Source organism: Rhineura floridana, chromosome 19 (assembly GCF_030035675.1).
Source record: "Rhineura floridana isolate rRhiFlo1 chromosome 19, rRhiFlo1.hap2, whole genome shotgun sequence".
NCBI classification, from domain to species: Eukaryota; Metazoa; Chordata; class Lepidosauria; order Squamata; family Rhineuridae; genus Rhineura; species Rhineura floridana.
In genome coordinates, this window is record NC_084498.1 from 8,580,405 (window position 1) to 8,592,786 (window position 12,382).

Sequence of the window (12,382 nt, forward strand, 5' to 3'; positions counted from 1 at the left end):
CGGCGGGAGCCGCAGCCGCAAGCTCCCGCTGAGATCGGAAGAGCCGCAGCCGCGGCAACAGAGCCGGTGGGGGGAAGCCCAAAAACGGTCAAAAACGAAGAGAACCGCAGCCGCGGTCTCTGAGGGAGCCCCCAGACAATGGATGCAACAGAGCCGGGGGGGGGGGATCTCAAAAACGGCCAAAAACAAGAGAACCGCAGCCGCGGTCTCAGAGGGAGCCCCCAGTCAAGGAAGGAAAGTAAATTGAAATGAATAGCTCAGGACTGGGAAAAGAGCGAAGAGAGCCGCAGCCGCGGTCTCTGTGGGGACCCTCAGTGAGCTAAACACAAAACAGAAAAAGGAAGGATTTGAAGACAAATACACAAACAAATACGAGAGACTTAGCTAAATGCTACGCTATAAATCCAGTCTTGTTCGTACGAAGGCAAGAATGAACTGGAGAGTGGGAGGGGCCTGACGCCCCTAGTCTTGACTTCAAAGACATTCTTGCCTTCGCACGATAGGTGGAGCTAAAACGCGTTGTGATGGCCGGACTCATAGGAAAAATTTCACAGCAGGATGGTGGTCTTTGTTCTTTTCTTTGTCCCCTTTGGTTGGTAAGAAGATATTTGTAATTTTTGGTTGTAAGATTTCTTTCCCAGGTTCTACTTGGCTCTTGTCCATTTGGGGGTTTTGTCCATAACATCTTTTCCTTGTTTGAACCATTTATAAATCAATAAAAGTCAATAGAGGAGAATCGAAGTTTTATAATGTCCTGATAGTTTAGTAGTTTGGTAATTTAAAATCACGTGAGGGTAGTGAAAATTATTTTGTCTTGTCTGCTCCCAGTGGAATTTCCAGTGTTAATTAAGGTAATTTACGTTCTCTGTCCTTAAAACTTTGAAAGACAAACTCAGGTAATTAGAGTCCTCAAGGTCCTTGTTTTCTTAAACACCTAAAATCAGCAAGAGGTCACATTGGAAATCAAGAAGTGAAACTGAAGAAGAGTGTGCTTTAAGGGCAATCCATCCTGTTGGGCATGGGAATAAAATGAGGGAGCAGCTTTAAAATGCTGCTCCTCTGGTTTCCAGCCAATCTAATACTGTTTAAGGCTCTAGAAGAGTCAAGGTTCAGGAGGAGTGTGTGCGTGTCTGGGGTTGGGTGGGTGGTAGGAAAGACAAACACCTCCCCCCCTTGTGATGATAACACCACCCCTTGAAATATTCTTACTCACTGAGCTCCAAATACAAAGATGAATTCGTTGGCATTCAGGATTACACAGTTTGAAAGATGTAGTTTGTAAAGATGGACGAATCTCTGAATTTCACCCCATATCCCCATCAGCTGTGAGACTTTCAAAGTCATTGTGAAAATTCATATGCATTGAATGCACATTTCTTCTAAGGGAAGTATTTTTGTTCACATTTTGTCTAACGTATGCATTTTTGCCCCCACTGGCATTTCTTGAGGACCACGCATCCCCTCAGCCTTAAGCCCTGCTCCTGGAGGCTGTCAGATGCAAGCAGGACTCAAGCAAGCCACTTCCCTCCTCCCCACTTTTCTTCCATTCCATGGGTAGCCTCAACTTTCCAACCAATAGTCCCACACCGGTGTAATCTTGGGAACAACCAGAAGTGTCTCCTCGAACTGCAATCCTGCAATGCGAAAACCTTTCCTGTTTCCGCAGAGGGATCTCCTTACCTCACCGACGCTGCAGATATTGAAATAGTCTCGGAGCTCCTTATCATTTGCAGATTTGTGTTCCATAGTTTTGTTTCCAAGTTGACATCCAGTCCTGACAGGGAGACACCAGCAGCTCAATCTTGCTCGCTTGTTACATCCTGGGCTCACTAGCATCGTGGCCTGATTCCTCCTGTTCCCTTTCTCTTATTTTTAAGATGTGCTTTTCAGGGGGGGTTGCTTTTAAGATGTGTTTTTTAGGGGTTTTTAGTGTTTGATCCCTTGTTGTCCGCCACCCTGGGCTCCTTCCTAGGAAGGATGAGTTAAACTTTTTTTGGAAAAAAAAAAGCTGCTTCCCTGTCTCCACGTAATTATTTTGACCTTTTGACCAAGTGAGTTTATTATTTGCAAGTGATGGGCTCCATTTCCAGAGTATCTAATCCCCCTTTCTCCCCCAGCCTTTTCCCAGGGATGCTTCCATGGCGAGAATGGGAGGGGGTGTCTCGTCAGTTTCATCATTTCATGTCAATTGGACGCTGTCTTGAAGCCCAAACAACTGGAGGGAGTAAACATGTAAAATTAGAGGATGAGGCCACAAGGAAACAGAGACACTAATCCTTCCCAGAGGATCCTACTTGCATCCTACTTGTGTGAATGGAAACCAGTGGATAGATAGCTACCATTGAGCAAGAACCATGGATCTTGAAGATCTATTATGATGGTAAGAGCGACATCTTTTGTACGAAGTTAGGCTCCCGTGTAGATAAGCCCTGTGAGAGCTCCTGGGTCTGTCTCCGGGGTATGGCCCGAATTTGTGGAGTTCTCTCTGTGTTGCTGTATGTCTTGAGAAATAAAGATGGATCAGGCAGCTTACCTCTCTGCTGGAGGAGGAGCCTCTGGATGCGTTCAAGTGCTTTCCTGGCCTGGTGGGAGATAGCATCTTCAGGGTGTGTCAGTAATATGGCCAATTCTGCTACAAGTCCTCCTATTTCAGGGAATTCGCCAGATTTCTAGTGGGAAAGAAAACAAGCTGGAGTGATAAGCAATCTTGTCCGTTTCCAGGATAAATGGACCAAGTCAAAAGGATCAATGTCCTCGTCAGCAGGAAGAAACCCTACAGAGCAGACTTCCTTTCTGTTGAAGGTGCCACTCTGTTGGAAAGCGGGACTTGGATGAAGATGGCAAGAGATCCAGTAGAAACCATCCTGAAGGAGGTGCTCAGATGCCATTGGCCAAAACACCCAGACAAAGGGCACGTCTCCCACCTGACACCCTTCTTGGGACAACAGGATCTTCTATCTTTCCAAGAAGATAAGCAAAGGCCAAGCTAGTCCACTTAAGGCATGGCTCTTGGCTGCTCTTTACCTGTCACACCTAAGAGTCCAGCGTCAGCTGCCTGGGCCTGAGTGGGAAACACTTCTCGGAATCAAGGCTGGCCACTTCTCGTTCTCTTGCGCCTCCAAGTCAGGGCTCAAAGCAGTGCCTTTATGTGGGGTACTCACCTTTATTTCTCTCAGATTGGCAGCGTACGCCAGCAACCTTGCTGTGGTCTTCAGTGCCCTCACGTTCTCTTTGCCGTCTTTAGTTTGGAACCAGAATTTTATGTGCTGTGGAAGGAAGCAGACCCTCAGAATCCTGGCAACATCTGCACAGGGCTTTTATCCCACACCACCCCCAAGCCCTGCTACTGAGGTCTGCCTTGACACAAAGCGTGTCCACCTTTTTTATGTCTCAGAAATAAAAGCTGCCTCTGGATTCTGCAAAAAGAACCCTCAAAAACTCTTAAGTTAACTTAGGTGTCTTTTATGACAGTGGGTGACTCTGCTGGTCAAGAGGACTCAATGTGGTGACAAGTCAAGGCAGACTCTCTATGGTGGACTCTCCCTCCTTTTTGGAGCCACCCTTCTATGCTGTCCCTACTACCCACTCACCTTCAATAAGAAGAAAAGCCAGCTCATGGAGGGATCCCCATCCAGCAGGCACTTCAGCAGTTGCTCCATAGTGCCTGCTATTCTTTTGTAGAGAGCCTGAACAGAAAGAGAGCTATAGGTCAGCGTATGGAGGTTGAATGCACCTCCCTGCCAACAGAGCAGAATTGCAAGAGGCTAGAGACAGTCATGGAGCTGAGCCCATCCATGTGAGGCCCTCCTGCTGGAAAATCTTCTAGGGATGCGGGAGAAGACAGGGATATGTGCGCTGATGTAGCTAAAAGTGTCTCATCTCTCCGCACCTTCCTTGAGGCATATCCACACCTGAACAGATTTTTAATGTTTAATGTATTTGTATGTTTTATTTTGTATGCCGCCCAGAGTGGCTGGATAACCAGCCAGATGGGCGACTAATAAATTTAATAATAATAAATAAATAATAATAACACTAGCCTCAAGGATGGAATGTGTCTCCACAGTAGAATTTAATTTTATTTGCACCACAGACCCAGAGCAGTGGGATTGGTCTCAGAATTGGTGAGCTGACCAGAACTTACCTCGCTATGGGGATCCTCCGTGGCCATTAAAAAAATGGAGTGCAGCACCAGCCTCAGAAGTGCTGACTCCGTCTCCCGGTCTAGTGGAGGCTTGATTTTGCTGATAAGGCAAAAGGAAAAGCAAGCGGTTAGAGGGAGGGGGAGTGTTCTTCAGGCTCGCCCAAGGGCAATAGCTTTGATTTTCCCACCCAGACCCTGTTTTTTCAAGAGGCCTTCCAAGGAAGGTGTCCATTGGCATCATTGACTCAGAAGTAAGTCCTGATCTGTTCAAGGTTGGCCTGCTGAGTAATCAGATGATGGCAGTGTTTTGGTCTTGGGCCTGCAAGCTTTCCTGCTCATATTAGCTCTTGGGATGGGCACTCAGGATTTGCAACGGTCCCGATAAGTAACCATTGACAAGGCAGGCAGGGCTGATTTCTGGGCCTCATTGGAAGTTTGAAGACTGAGAGGAAGAATTAGGGAACTCTACATAACATGAAGTGAGAGGAAGGGCTGTTTCTAGTCTAGATGGCAATGGTGCTGAATAACGACGTCTGTCCCCTTTTCTTCCCCCGACACTGTGGCAAAGCTATGGAGATGTGATTTGAATACCTGAGGTGGTAAAATGCAAGGATGGACCGGGAGACCATGGATGATGGCCCCAGTTCCCCTGGCAGAGTCTCCAACACCATCTGGGAGAGATCAACAGGAAAGTACAAAGGATGAGAGTGATTGGCACTTCAACTTCCAGGGTGCCCCAGGAGAGAACAGCAAAGTCTCTGCACTACTCCAAACTTTCCTCTAACCCCACCACCCAGTGGCCTTTACGTGACCTCTTCTTCACCCATAGGCCTTCTGCAAAGATCCCAAGGGTGAAGAATTGCAGCTCCATGGCATTCGGTTAAGTCTACAAAGATCCATCCATCTGGATCTCCTGTTCCAAGAATGGTTGCACGTTTCTTCTCTGGCACGCACACAAGCCCTGCTTTCCCAGTTTTGCTCTTCTTTGTCCCGAGTATTGATATCCAGGGCTCCTCCTCACCTAGCCTTTGTCTCCTGCCTATTGCATTTCAGCAGCTGCATCTCACTCACCAGGATTGCCTCTGCCAGGGCAGCCTTTGAAAACGGGAGCTCCCGGTTCTCCTGGCAGCTGGCAGAGATGGCCTGGAGAAAACATTCCTGCTGTTTCCAATTAAGGAGGACATTCTGGAAGAAAAAAAGTCAGGCGGTGAGCTCTAGATGGAGATTTTGGTGCCTCAGCTGAAAGGTCCAGATTCCCTGCCATAGGTCCTGAATGGTGGGAAGAGGGCTCACCAATTCCTAGAATTCAGGAAATGATGACTGCCTTCATTGCTTCCCATTGTGTGCCTATCGAAGTTTCTGGAGTTTCATTTTCTTTAAAATAATTTATTAGAGCTTCTCTGATTTTGTCTTTGCAGGGTTGTGTGGTTAGCAACCAAGGGTGAAAACGCCATGAAGGCATAGTGGCTTTCGACTGAGCAAGCTGCAATGTGGTTGATACTGGGGCATGATCTGTGATCCTTATTACTCCTATATCAGCATTTTGTACAAGAGAAAGCAGAGTGTCTGAGAGCACTATACCATCTAGCCGTGAATGAGTTTTATAAACTGATGAGAAAAAGGTGTGCCTATGATCAGTCGGGTATAATTCTGACCACACTTCTTTCAAATTATAACGTTGTAAGATGCGTAAAAATTGTGTTTTGGTTTGGCTCATTGTTTGAGCATTGCTTGATTTCAATCTAGTTTTAATTTTAAAAATTTTTTTTGCTGAGTTAGTGGCTTTCAAGTTAATATTAAAATCACCACCCAAAATTATATTTCCTAATTTGAATTTGAAGAGCTTTTTGATAAGACTTGCAAAAAAAATTTCTTGTCCTTTATTAGGGGCGTATATAGAGCCAAAAGTGCATAGCTCCTTTCCATCTAGTAACCCAGCTACAAATATAAATCTACCTTCAGGGTCTCTTAGGATCTTTTTAACTTTAAAAGGAAAATTAAACGTAAAAATTATTGCCACACCTCGTGCTTTGGATGTGCCTCTGGCTAAATATTGATTTCCAAACTAAGCATGTTTTAATAGTCTTTAATTTTTTGGGATTATGAATTTCTTGTAGAAGTAGAACAGAATGATGCATTTGCTTAACATATGAAAGTATGCACCTTCTTTTAATTACATTTCCTAAACCCTTAACATTCAGGGTCACTACTTTTGTATTGTACATTTTACTGGGCTTTCATCAAAGATTATCTGCAGTTTAACCACATCTAAAATGATGCAACTGATTGACTGAAAAAATATTTCCCTCTGCAGCAAAGTACCCACCCCTGCCCCCAAACATCCCCTAGCCCTTTCCCCCCCAACTTCACGAATAGCCATTTCTTCAAAATAGTAAAATCTTAACTAAACAAATTCCCCTTCCAAAGAAGGGTCCAAAGTAGGCTAGCCCAGATTACTATAGTCTGGCTAGCGCTTCTGCCGACTGGCTCAAGCTTTTTGGCCCAAGGTGCTATAAGCACTATATTACCGGGCAATGACTACAAGAAGATCAAAACAAATACTGTCAATATCTTCTTATTTCCCCCCGTGTCCCCCCCGGAGTATCATTCAATAAAACTAGATTCAGGTTCATGGTATGAGAAGTTATTCCCCCCCCCATGAACCCTCAGTCTGACCCCTTAGCACTAAAGCACATATATCTGAAAATAGTTAAAGTTATCTCTCTTTTTTTTATAATCTCTTGTCCCTGCGATCTCTGTCTCCCCAAGAGAAAGTAAAAATTATAAGCCACATCCTTATACAAGGAGTCATTCATATAAGGAACAGAGTGCTGACTTTAGCTGCAATTTTCTAAAAGTGGAGGATGTGATGGTTCCTCTTGCCGAGTGTCATGCTTACTCTGCGTTCCCCTTGTGTGTTGCTTTTCCCCCTCTCGTTCCTCTAACAGTGAGGGAAACGTCCTGTTGTTTCTTCCAATTCTGCGATATCCGGCTGTTCTGTTACATGCTGTGAGCAAACCCCGAGCTTCTCTCACTGTAAATGCCGAAAGAAGTTGGCCGTTACGTGTTACCAGCAGCCTGAATGGGAAGCCCCAGCGGTATTTAACGTTTGCTTTTTGAAGAGCAGTTGTTATTGGTCGAAAGTCCCTGCGTCTCTGCAAAGTTTCCGGGCATAGATCTTGTAACACCATGACTGCTTTATTGTCATAAAACAGTTCCTTCGCTTTTCTTACTTTTTGCACGAGTTCTTCTTTTTTGATGTACGCTAGAACAGGAAATTGCACTGCTACAGAACCAATATGGTCTCACAGGGTCGCAGCAGACATATAAGATGCTTATATTAAAAAGAAATGAACTAGACTTGATTGAAACAAACAAAATTTTAATTGATATGCTATACACAAAGCAAAAATTCTTTGAGCATAGCAGTAAGAGCTCAAGGTTATTAGCAAATCAACTAAAACATAAATGTAAAAAACGCACAATACATGTAATCCAAAAATCAGATGGTTCCAGAGTTTGGACAAGTGCAGGTATAGGACAAGCTTTCACAGAATTCTTGTCAAATCTATATGAAGACCGGCAGGTAGACCATTCAGCTATAGAATCATATGTAAATAAGGCCAACCTTCGCTCTTTAATAGGAGAGGAGAGAGAGACTTTAATAAGAGAAATACAGGCTGATGAAATAAATACAACAATTGACAAATTAAAGTCTAACAAATGTCCCGGACCTGATGGTTTTACTAATGAATTTTACAAAAACTTTAAAGAGATTTTAACTCTTAAATTGTTACAATTATTTAATGGCATTCTTCATGGAGACCCCTTCCCTCAAACAAGGAAAACAGCTAGAATTGCAGTGATTCCAAAACCCTTTAAGGATTCCTCAGATGTAGAATCTTATAGACCAATAGCATTATTAAATAATGGCTATATTTACATCCCTGCTGGCAAATAGACTAAAGACTATGGTCACAAATTTAATTCATGAAGATCAAACAGGATTTATACCCAGAAGACAAATTGCTGACCTGATATGTCAAATACTAAATTTAATCCGTTACAGTAAATCTAATTATCCCTATGCTTTTTTATCTCTAGATATATATAAAGCATTTGATTGTGTACACTGGCCCTTTTTAATTGAGGTAGCAAAAAGAATGAATTTTGGGAAACTATTTTTAACACTTTTAAACCGAATTTACTCACCTACAGCAGTGATTAGGATAAATGGCAGAGATTCGCCACAATTTACAATCCATAGAGGAACAAAACAAGAATGCCTTTTCTCTCCTCTCCTGTTCTTGATGATGATGGAACCTTTAGCACAACATTTGAGACAAAACCAAAATATTAAAAGGATACAGATAAACCAGGATACACACCTTTTTAGTATGTATTGCTGATGACATGGCATTGACAATGACCTTCAGAAGCGGCACTCCCATTAAAGACAGAATTAGAGCAATTTGCGGGGATTTCTGGCCTACAAGTTAATCTAACAAAATCGGAATCAATGTGCTTCCACTAATCTCCAGAGACTTGGCGCCAATTCTCAGCTGCTCTGGGCATTCGTTTGTGCCCAAAGCAGCTACGATACCTGGGAGTGCAAGTGCATAGAAACCTTAATAAACTATTTATGGTTAACTACAGACCAATTTGGTATGCATTAAAAGCTGATATGAATAAGTGGGCTAAATTACAACTTTCACTATCAGCAACGATCTCCGCAATAAAAATGACATTTTTACCTAAGTTAACCTTTTTATTTCATGCACTCCCTGTTCACATCTCGGAAAAACAAAGATTTGGCAAAAAGAAATTGAACAATTTATTTTTAATAAAAAATTACCCAGAATTAAAAAAACATACCAACAATCCAAAAAGGGGAGGGGGGATTCCAAACTTAAAACACTATTTTGATGCCAACCAATTATATCATCTTATTTTTATCATATTGGATAATAAAACAAAAGGATGGGTTCAACTAGAAAATATTTTAGTGAAAGGTATTCCATTAGGGGTAATACTCTTCAGAAAACCCTCAAAAACTTTGTTACAACAATTAAAAGAAAATCCATTCACTGATACTTTACTACGAAGATGGGGAAAATATCTTTTATCTAAGACATCATCTATGACACCACTCTTTTTTCACCCAGAATTTTATAATACCAATAGATACTTACCTTGGCAGCCGTGGAGAGAGAAGGGGTTTTATTGTCTTCGTGATTTTTATGTTAATGGTTCCCCAATAACACAGCACTGGAGGGACAAAACTTCAGTGGCTACACTGGAGACAGCAGACTTTATACACCATCCTAACATTAAAGAAGCAGGAAGGACAAGTTTATCCCCCTTTGAAAATATTATATTGGCAACAAGAGACAGGGATAGGGGTATTGTGTCAAAAATTTATCAACTTTTATTAGATAAAGAAGGAGAGAACTTACCTGGATTAAAGAAAGTGTGGGAAGGTGATTGGCGAGTAGAAGTTGAGGAGGAAGAATGGGAAAAGTTTTGGAATAAACCTCTGGTTTCCAACCAAATAAGGGAAACCATGTTAAAAATAGCTCACAGATGGTATTTGACACCAATACATCTATCTCAAATTAATTGGATACACTCCCCCAGATGTTGGAGAGGATGTATAATGGCTGGAACTTATCACCACGTGGTGGGAGTGTGCCTCAGTGCAAAACTTTTGGACTTTAATCTTTAATGAAATTGAAATAATCTCCAAATAAATAGAACACCACAATTGGCAGTGCTGAATCTATCTGAAGGAGCAAACAAAGGTATAATCTACTAAACTCTGTTAGGTCACTTTTTGATGGCTGCCAGGATCACTATAGCTACGCATTGGAAAACATTACAAGGAGCTACAGTAGATTATTGGTATAGGAAAACATGGTATCTTGCTTTCGTGGAAAAATTAACGATCAAATTGAGAGTATCCCAAGGTATCACCAAGAAAGACAATTTCTATGAAACTTGGTATCCGTTTATAGTCTGTAAATCAAAAAGAACATGGTAGAGAGCCTCTACCCCATTACACTCGAATCTGGAATGCCTAACATTGTATGTGAGTTAATTTTGTCTTTTTTGTTTCAGTATTAATAAGTTGATAGACAATGATAGGTGCTTTAAAAACTCATATTGATATATGTATGTGTCCTATATTTGTGTTTTTTATCGTAAGAATTTTCCAATCTCTATTATATATGGGCTTTAAATTCAATATTCTGCAGCAAATGGGAGGGGGGAGTTTCAGGTTTGTTCTGGTTATATATTTTTTCTTTTTATGTCAAGCAGCACTCGTGTTTGGAGCCTGTAATTAATGTGTAATTCTGTATCCAAAAAAAAGTTAATAAAAAAGAATTTAAAAAAAGAATTCAGGAAATGATGGACTCAGAGGTGAATACTCTGGATCCCCATAGGCAAAGAAGAGGACGGAAATGATGCTGGGCAAAGCGGGGCAAGCATCTGGGCATGTGGCTCTGAAAGGGACAGATGTACCTGTTCTCCCGCCTTAAAGTTTTGCATAAATTGCAGAAGGCCTTTAGGGTCAGGTTTTCCTTCTTCTGGCAGGACCAGAAGGTTTCCTGGTTTGCCTGTCAATGAAATACTGCGGAAATGACATGACTGAAAATGTGGGTGGGTGGGTGGATGGATGTTTAGATTACTTCATAAAAACCTGTAAGCGATTGGCAATAACAATAGAATGAGAAAAATTAAAGTGCAAGCAGCATTCCATACAATTATCTAAAGCATAGACGTGATAAACAAAACATGCCACTATATACCACTAACAACACTGAGCGGTGTATAAAACAAAACTTTCAACCTGTAAGAAAGCTTGGGTCGACATAGTTTTAAGAGTGCCATTCCTTTGCCCGCTTCAGTCACAAACAACCTGAGGGAGGGCATTGCACCAGGCAAGATCACCAAGAATGCCCGCCTCTGCATTGCCACCAGTAACAGACCCTGGTTGCAAGCAGGGTCTCCTTGGAAGACCTTGAAGATCAGTTTGGTCTGCTCTGTACCAGGGGAGGCAGGAGGCGGGCTGCTCGGTGAACTGGTCCCAAATTATTTAGGGCTTTAAATGTCACCAACAAAACCTTAAACTTGGTTTGGTAGCTACTAGGTAGCCAATGCAGATCTTTCAACACCAGTGTAATCTGTGTGAAGCTGGGTGTCTGTGTGCATGCCACGAAACACCACCTGCAATTCTGAACCAAAGTATACTCCTTCAGAGGATGGCATCAAAAGCCACATACAGATCCAAGAGGATCAATTGAGTCCAACTTTCCCTCTCCTTTCCCCTCCAAGGGTGACCAAATCAGATTCTGTCCTCAAGCCAGGGTTGAAAATTGCTAGGAATGGCTCAGAATAGGGAATTGCATCCAAGAAGTTGCAAAGTTCTGGAGCTCCAGACTTGCCTTCCTCTTACAGAAGAGTACATTCTGGAAGAAGAAAAGTCAGGCGGTGAGCTCTCAGTGGAGATTTTGGTGCCTCAGCTGAAATGGTCCAGGTTGCCTGCCACAGGTCCTGAATGGGAAGAGGACTCACAAATCCCTAGAATTCAGGTGAATACTCTGGATCCTCATGGGCAAAGAAGAGGACGGAAATGATGCTGTGCAATGGAGACATTTCTTTCTTCTTGAAGCGTTGGAAGTTTCCCAGGTTTGGTTGTTAATGAAACATTGGGCAAAGGATATGACTGAACATATGGATGGATGGATAGATAAAATGTTTAGATCCCTTAACATCATAAAAATCTGTTAGTGATTTTTAATAACAATACGATGAAAATCTCAAATCTGAATTAATAGCTAATTGAGCAAGGAACATGTTACAATAGATGACATGGCAGGTTACTTGTCAGAAGCATGCTCAGGAAATAACATTATTCCACTTTATAACACCATGGTTTCTTATGGCATTTCATCTATTAAGCCTGATGTGTATTCAGACTAGGGTTGCCAGGTCAGAAATATCCCAACCCTGGGATTTCAGGGGCAGGCCCTAGTGATATCATTATGTATGATACATTAAGTATCAACCATAGTTGGGAGCATACCACTCAAACAAACAAAAAATCTCTGACTGGAAATTAAGATACTAATCTAAGCTAAATCAGGGTGTTCCCACGTCCAGCTGAGATGATGGGATCATTCCTTCCCTGTTTAGGGAGCCTGGGTAGGGAACATTTAATTTAGCCTACTTGCTTTT